An 8,470-nucleotide genomic window follows, 5' to 3' on the forward strand; every position below is an offset into this window, starting at 1 on the left:
TGCCAAAGGCGTTCCATAACCTTGAATGTCGAGGGATGACCTATGAATAACTGGCAAATAGAATTGCACATATGCCATGAGAACGGACTGCACAATCCAAAGACGAACATGTAGCTGACAAGTAGACAAATTTCAATAAGCCAGCTTATGAAAAAGGCTCTTATGCGTAGACTTGTGTTGCATGCTTCAATCAATGCAAACTAGGCATGGGACTGTTTCTCATTGGGTTGATAAAAGATTATGGCAAATGGCAATTGCTACCTGGGATACCTGCATTGCAAAGTGGTACATGCAAAGACTCTAATTGAGCACTTTACTTCTATGGCACAACAATGCCAATTGTCTCTGGATGACATACACTTTTTAGGCAACACTTCATTGCATGGCTAAGAATGATCAACAAAAGTTAAGAAAATGGCAACTTCGTTCTCGTTAGAAAGCCATGTAGGGTAGAGGTTGCACTACCAAGATTACTTTAAAAGTCTTCATACTCCCCATCACATGCATACTTTGCATTGGGTGTTGTGTCAAGATGGCTCATGGACAATGAATAGGCAACAACTTGATCATGAGGTGCAGAAATATTATTCTAACATGTTTGCAACCCCTCCTATTTTTGCCTCTAGAGGTTGATGCTCAGAATTATTGGCTTTATGAAGATGGTCTCTTCTTGGTCATTGGGACGCTTTGTTCGTCAAGGCTGTCCTGTTAGTGCCCTGCTTTTTGCAATCACTACTCATATGCCGTTGATGCATATGGATGCTTTAGTTTCATAGTAGTGTTTGCATGGTATTGATTTTCCTAGAGGCACACCATTTGTAAGACAGGCTTATGTAGATGATTCCTTTTTCTTTCTATGAAACTCGAAAGCAAATGTTACGCATCTTATGCAGCACTTATTGTTTGGTTCTGCCACTTGAGCTAAAAGTGAATTTGTCTAAATCAAAACTTTTGCCTCTATGTGAGTGTGATTGGCATTGCCTTTTGTGCCTGGCCTCTTGCTTCCTTTTGATCAAGTGGTGTGTCATTTGGGTTTCCCTATTGGATGGTATATCTCTCTACCCCAGAAGAGACCTTGGATGCTACAAAAGCTCATGTGAGAATGATGAGTATCCTTAGTGCCAGGAGAATGATTAAAATCTCCACATATGAAAGCATTGCCCCTCCAAGGGATACTCTGCCAAATAATGCCACATTTCAGCCCAGACCGTGAAGTCTAGGAGGCATAATTGAATAAAATTCATAAGTATTCCAATCTATAATGCATTTGGCAATAAGGTAACGAGCATGTGGGTCATTATGTACCATTTGTAGCTGTCAAATCATGATTAATCAACATGGCAACCCCAGATAAGGAGCATGGCTAGTATAAACGATGTCAAATCCCGCAAAGAAACATACACGGCCTACAAAAGAGTGCTAATTATGTTCTTGCAAACAAATAGTATGTAACTTGTGAGTAGTATTGCGATTTCAAAGAAACTTCCATTTAGTCATATTGTAGAGGCCCTAAACATTAGACATAAAGAGTTTGATCGGTATGTACATATTTACAAAAAAGCATTTAAAGTAACATAACATCAAAGGTATTCCTACATGGCTGTGCCAGGTTATGTAGCAGGCTAACATATTCCGGATAGGCATTCCCTTGCTCATCATTTGAAATAGGGCTAGGGGAAGAGACATGACTATCTAAAGAGATAGCTGGTATAAGTAGTAAACAAAGTGGGTCTACACAAACCATCGCCATTGTCCTTGGATTTTATGCAATTGCAAATCCAATGAAGAGGCTTTCTCTCCACTTGGCATTTTGTCCCCTTACGCTTTACCAAAGAAGCATTTTAATAAAACCTATGGATGTTCTGATTGCATATCTTCTAATTTGGCACATTCAAAACAAGAGCCCACAAAATTTTCCCATTTCAATTTGAGAAAAACCTGCTAGGATGGCATTCCACCATGCCAACATGAAAAGCCACATGTGGAGTCAGTGTCCCACAACACACAAAATTGATTCACATTTCCAAGAGAGTGTGGAGGAAAACCACTTTCCCCAATGCTTTAGCCAGGTAAGGCAATGCAGGCCTGCAACATAAAGGTAAGTCTACCACCTCAACTCATACTGGGCATTCGTGTCAAATAAAACTTTGATAGTCCTTGGAAGGCATCCAAGGATAGTCAGGTAAGTTCTACCACCTCAACCCATGCTGGGCATTTGTGTCAAATAAAACTTTGATAGTCCTTGGAAGGCATCCATGGATAGACATGCGCCAACTGATTCCCAAAAAAGAGACAAGATTTTTGCAAGAGTTGCTCCATATATTGGTCATCCCTAAAAATGAGCTCATAGAATCCTCTATCTGACTTATAACAACCCTCAACAAAACATCCTTTAAAGCAAGAATTTCAACCATTGTGCCAAATCTCCTTCATTAAGCATGTGTCTTAGGAAAGAAAATGCCAATGCTCTTTCAGCTGCCAAAGACATTAAGGCATATTCATCACCTCAAGATTTATTTATTTATGGAAAACCTTCCTGCAATCTATCAGCAAATTGTGCAACTTGAGATTGGCACATGGCTTCAAAGTTTCTGCAACCAAGTCTTGGTGATGCTTGAGGTCGCACCTCTTGTAGTGAACATAGTCCATTTGAAGACAAAAAAAGACTCGGATAAGAGGAAAGAGAGTACTAAACAGGGCGGAAATAGAACAGATGTGTAGACGTTAGGTATGAACGGTAAAAGACGGGGGGAATGGACATGATGAGGAGAGAATTATGACAGAAAAGGGAGTAAATGTGATGGAGTATGATAGCACAAGGGTGGGATATGAATAGTAAAAGACATATAGAAAGGATAGAAGTAGGTGAGAAATATGAACAAAGATAGGCAATAAAGGAACGAGGTTGAGGTACTATAAACTAGGGCCAAACCAAAGCCAAATTTCAAGTGCTTTCTACCACATGTCTCCTACACACACACACGCACATGCACACGCACGCACAAAAGGGGGTAAGTGGAAGCAAAAGCGACAGAAAAATAGCCATTGGGTGATAGCAATCCAAAAGAAAATTCAAAATTAGATAAAACATGGAGGGAAAGGGTGGGGCTGATTGAACTAGAAGGAAGGCAAGGCTATGGCGCAATCAAACTAGGGTTGATCTAAGGCTAAGAGAAAACACAAGCTAGGGATGACTAGGGTCACAATCTCTAGGAGCTCTCTCACACCAGACACACATATGCGCACACGCACATGCACAGAATGCATGTGTGCATACATAGCTTGATTGATCTACACATACCCTAAATAAGCATGCCATTTGAGCTACAGTATTTGTAGACTCACAGGGCCAGGCAATCTCATAATGTCCAATTGGCTTGCCCCACGAAGTGGAGGAGAGGATAGTGATAGTGGTGCTTAAACAAGCCAAGAGACATCAGGATTCCCATAGGGACCCCAACCAAGCTCAAGTGTAGCCTAGATACACTATCACACGTTATGCAGAAGGCCTAGCTACTTGAGATATACATACTGCCTAGTTAATCTATACATAGCCCTAATTCTTGGATTGTTCTCTCTCTCAAATGTAGTATGGCTATTTTCTAGTTTACATTAGCAAATATGGAGGTCTGCGAGACACGTTTAGCTCCCCTAAAAGGAGCATTCAATCATGACTTGACCATAATGTATTTCAACTTTTGGTCTCATAGGTCTTTTGTTCCTTACACAGGGTGATAATAAATATTTTTTCTTACATTTTGCTTTTTGCCTCTTCCCCCTTCTAGCTTCACTTTTTTCTTGTGTCCTTTTTTTCCTCTTAAAATAGAATTACATCAAGGAAAAAAATTGAAATGGACCAATATTGCACAAAAATGATTTCCTGTAATCTGTCAAGAATTGGCAAGACTATGAATGAATTAACTGCCTTAAGAAGATATAGCCTAGAAAACACTATTGCATATGTAGTGGGTAGTGGTAATATTGCACACAAACAAGAAACAAATGGAATATTTCCTTTTTAAGTGAAAAAGGAAATATCACTATGAAAACATAATTAAAAAACAGGTCCAAAATTTGAACGCATTTCTCATATGTTTTTTTTTAAGTACATAATTTTGATCACTCGTTTCCTTATAACCACAACACTTGAATCTTGTAGCGAATTTCTAGCATAACATCATTGAAATATTAAAGTTTCCTATTCTAACAAAACCACAAACATCTAAATATCCTTAAGTGACATTATTTGAACATATATAAAGTCCTTGTAAATTCAAAATAGGAGAAAATGAATTGTCCTATTTTAAAAGTATAGTTAACTACTTTGACTCAATATTCATTTATAATAACAAATAACTCAAAGCTTCTACATGCCGAATTAGTTTTATAGGGTCAAACCATTCTACATAAACTTGAGTTCAATAATATCTTACATCTTTAAAATGTTAAATTGAATTGCTGTGAAAATTAGTTAATAGCATTTTAAAATACAATGTCGTGAATGGAAAAATGCTTTTTGAAGTTTTATATGAGATCCTAAAATTTTACAAATTTAGATTGAATAAACATATAATGGGAAAAATACGTTTAAATTTAAATTCAAACCTTAAAATTTTAAAATAGAAGAGTCATTTGTGATCATAAATTCAGCATGTCATAGTAAATCTCTTACTTATGTGCACATAAAAATGATGTAAACTAAAAAACTGCACCAAGTGCTTACACTGTATAGTGATTCTGTCTAATACTGATAATCAAAATTTTTAGATTTTGCAAAGTAATACATGGGTCAACCAATAGCATCAATAGATGCCTATTTTCTTGCAGATTGATTTGATATTTGCATGACGTATTCATTTGCCTTATTTCAAAATCTGATTCTTGAGATAGGAATTTCACTCATTTGGGCAAAAATCCAATCTCAAGGATCGGAATCGCATGTAGTCCTCTTGCAATTTCAATCCCATGGAAATTGCATGCGATTCCACAAAAATTAGACTACGTGAAATTTTGATCCTTGGGATTAGATTTTTTGCAAAAGAAGCTGAATTCCAATCTCAGGAATTAGATTTTGAAACACAGCTTGAAAAAACATGAACTTTAAACAATTACAACTTTCATTTTTAGGTCATTTAGCATATCAAAGCGATCGATAAGACACATGGCACGTATTATGCTATTGGTTGACCCACATGATAGTTCGAGAAATAAAAAAATATTGATTAATTTTTTTTACTGTAAAAGTAATTTTCATGTATTAGATACGATCATTAGTAAAGTTTAAGTACATGGGTGTGGTTTTGAAGATTACATCATTTTTGTATGGACATAAATAAGAGATTTCTTATTATATGCTAAATCTAATATTTTAATTGACATAATATGTCTTATCAAGTGAGTGGTCCTTTCTTGGTTGAGAATGTCAATTCATATGATAGTGTTTTTTTATTTATGGTATCTATTGTGTCTTATATTGTTTTGTGCAGTGGATTATCATAGATTTCTTTATATCCTTTTACTTGTGAGAAAATCTTTAGTTCTCTTCCTTGAGATAATCTCAAATCTATTAATCTAGTTCTTTCTTTTTGAAGAATCACTCTTCAATCAAAAATTTCTTAAACACTACAATAGTTTTTCCACACACTGAACAAATAAGAGATTAAGTAAACAATTATTGCTTAGTCTTGTATGTTGGTTTTATGGATTTTGAACCAATGATTATAAGTGGGGTTAATAGTTAAAACCAAAAAATTGAGGTTTGCTTATATGTTAATTTGAGTCCTTTCAGGGGAGAGAGAGCCTTTGTCAATTTCCCAAGAACATCTGGCTTCCACATGTGGAACATCACCATCCCCCTGCATGTATAGGTGTAAGGGAAGGCTCTAGCCATTAGCATCCAAGCCAATATTAAGGCTCCTTGTTTATGGAAAGTGATATTAAAGGTCATGCACCTCCAATGCCTCTTAGGCATATGACACTCTCACAAATAGTGGGCAATGTCTTCTTTGACCCTAGGACAAGGGGAGATTTTGGGAAGACTTTAGAAATATTATGGTGGTTATCATTGGTTGCAATTTATTTTTGTAAAGATTATCCAAATTAAGACAATTTATTTGGGAGGTCTTTGAGTTGTCCAAATAGCATTACTTAGCTACTTACCATGGAAACTGAGATTAGTCCTAGCATACGATTTTATTCTATTTTTCTTCCAAGCGCCAACTATAGGCTTCTTTGGTAGAGGAGTGATTTGAGATCCCTCCCTCACACTACCTAAAATTCATCAAATATGCCTTTTTACAAGACTCCTTTTGCCAAAAGAAAACTATGATACCATAAAGTATCAAGCGTCTAAAATTCTCTGACAAGACTTGTTTCACAATACATTGGTCTGAGTAACGTGATTATCTTTACTGAGCACTCACCAAATAACATAAAGAATGCTTATTCTTTAGTCAGATGCCAATCCATCTAGAAGGTAGTAAACCATAAACCATTAATTAAAATTAGAGGCCCATTGGTATAGATCTTAAATTCCTAACACTGAGGAATTTTTATGCATCAAACAATAGTATTCATTCTATTACATACTAATATAGGCCATCCATTTGGATGACATATCTGGATCATTGTAACCTTAGACCTTGGTAGGATCCAAATCAAAAGATCAAGTCTTAAACAAATTCATCCTAGACTTGTGACGTAGTGAATCTACTCTATTATCAATAATTCCAAATTTCTCTTCTCTCTCCCCATAAAAGAATAATAGGGTTGCCCATACCTATAGACAACCGAAATATCTTGTCCTTTAGAGAGAGTTAAGGGTGGAAACTTAGACAAGTACATAACTTGACTCCATACTATTCATATGAAGTTTACTCACATAGGAGTAAACTCATCAACTACACAACTTGACTCTACAGTGTCCACATGTGTCATCCAACATGTGAGATTAACACATTTTCTTATCATGGAGGCGATCCCTTGTCATTTCCATCTTCACACAATATTTCCTTGTATTCTCCAAAACCTAGGAAAGTAGATCCTCATCTATGTCTGCCAAGACATATCAAAACAAGGCTACTTAAATCCCAAAAGCACAACATATAGCAAGGGGTTCCATAGTTCAATCAATGAATGGTACCCAACATTTTGGTGCTCAATACAAACCACCTAAAGAATTGGAAATAAGATGTTTCTCTCAATTTAGGTGAGACCCAAGCGAATCCACACTCCAAAGCACCAACCTTAATTTGGTTTGTCTCAAAAGAGACACAAACATATCACCTTAGTGACCTACAAAGTCTTGGTTTTCAATTAAGTGGATTATCCTCAAGGATATATCAAACATTAGTTATGACAAACACTTATTGAACTCCTATCATCAACATAGTGATGCAAGTAGTCGAATCCATGGCTAAGATATCCATAAGCGGTTAACCTAGGTAGTTGCAAAACTAATTGAACTCCTATCATCAACATAATGAAGCAAGTAGCCGAATCCATAGCTAAGATATCCATAACTGGTAAACCTAGGTAGTTGTAAAACTAGACTTTGACTTGCTATCCTAAATATAGCACAAATACTTCTTCATCTCCATTTGACTTAGCACACACAGGGCACTAGCCTTACTAAGTAAAAGCATTTTGTATTTCAATCAATTGCAGTAAACACCACAAATGCACCAACAGACATGGAAAATATACATGGAAAAAATAAACAATTTATCTTTTCTCCCACCATAATGGATAAATATTCACCCATAAAAAGACAAAGTGATACCCTCATACTCAAGGGATTGGGGTTTGAGTCCAATTTAGAATATCTGGCTAATCACCCACATGAGTTGCCAATGTTTCCCATCCATCTCTAGATGAGATAGACCATCCTTCTAAATTTGCATCATTCACATAATCCAAAGGATTCTCATTGTTCACAAATCAGTATAATCCTTTTTGGACCCTGCACACCGATTCAAAAAAACCATCCCCATGATTGAGTCATTTAAAAGTAAGAAGGGACTGCAAGGCACGGATAAAATACCAACATCTTGAAAACACACACAAGTCTGCCCATAATAGAAAACATGAGCTCCTCAAAGTTGAAACAAAGTAGGAAAAATATTTGCTAGTCTCAAGGTCTTTTTGTTTTATGCTCTCTCTCACTTCTTGTGTAAGGCCTCTTCTTAAGTACTTTTTGTTAGGTCTATGAATCCTTTTTTGTTTAAAACTCGATTCACTTGCATGTATATGATTTTAGTTGAGTCTTAACCTTCCCTTTCCTTTGAAGACTATGCTTGTTGCTTCTTAAACAACATTTAATTCTAAATTATTGAACAAAGATAAGAATCTACAGCTTTCAATGTATTTACCCTTGACCATCCATCAATGAAGTTCTTTATATGTTCAAAGGTTTCTTGAAAAGAAGAAGAGTTGGGGGTCTATCACAAAATTTGAAGGTCTTGCCCTCTAT

This window comes from Dipteris shenzhenensis, chromosome 15, assembly GCF_047967505.1.
Source record: "Dipteris shenzhenensis isolate YYH24624 ecotype China chromosome 15, Dip_SZ_1.0, whole genome shotgun sequence".
NCBI lineage: Eukaryota > Viridiplantae > Streptophyta > Polypodiopsida > Gleicheniales > Dipteridaceae > Dipteris > Dipteris shenzhenensis.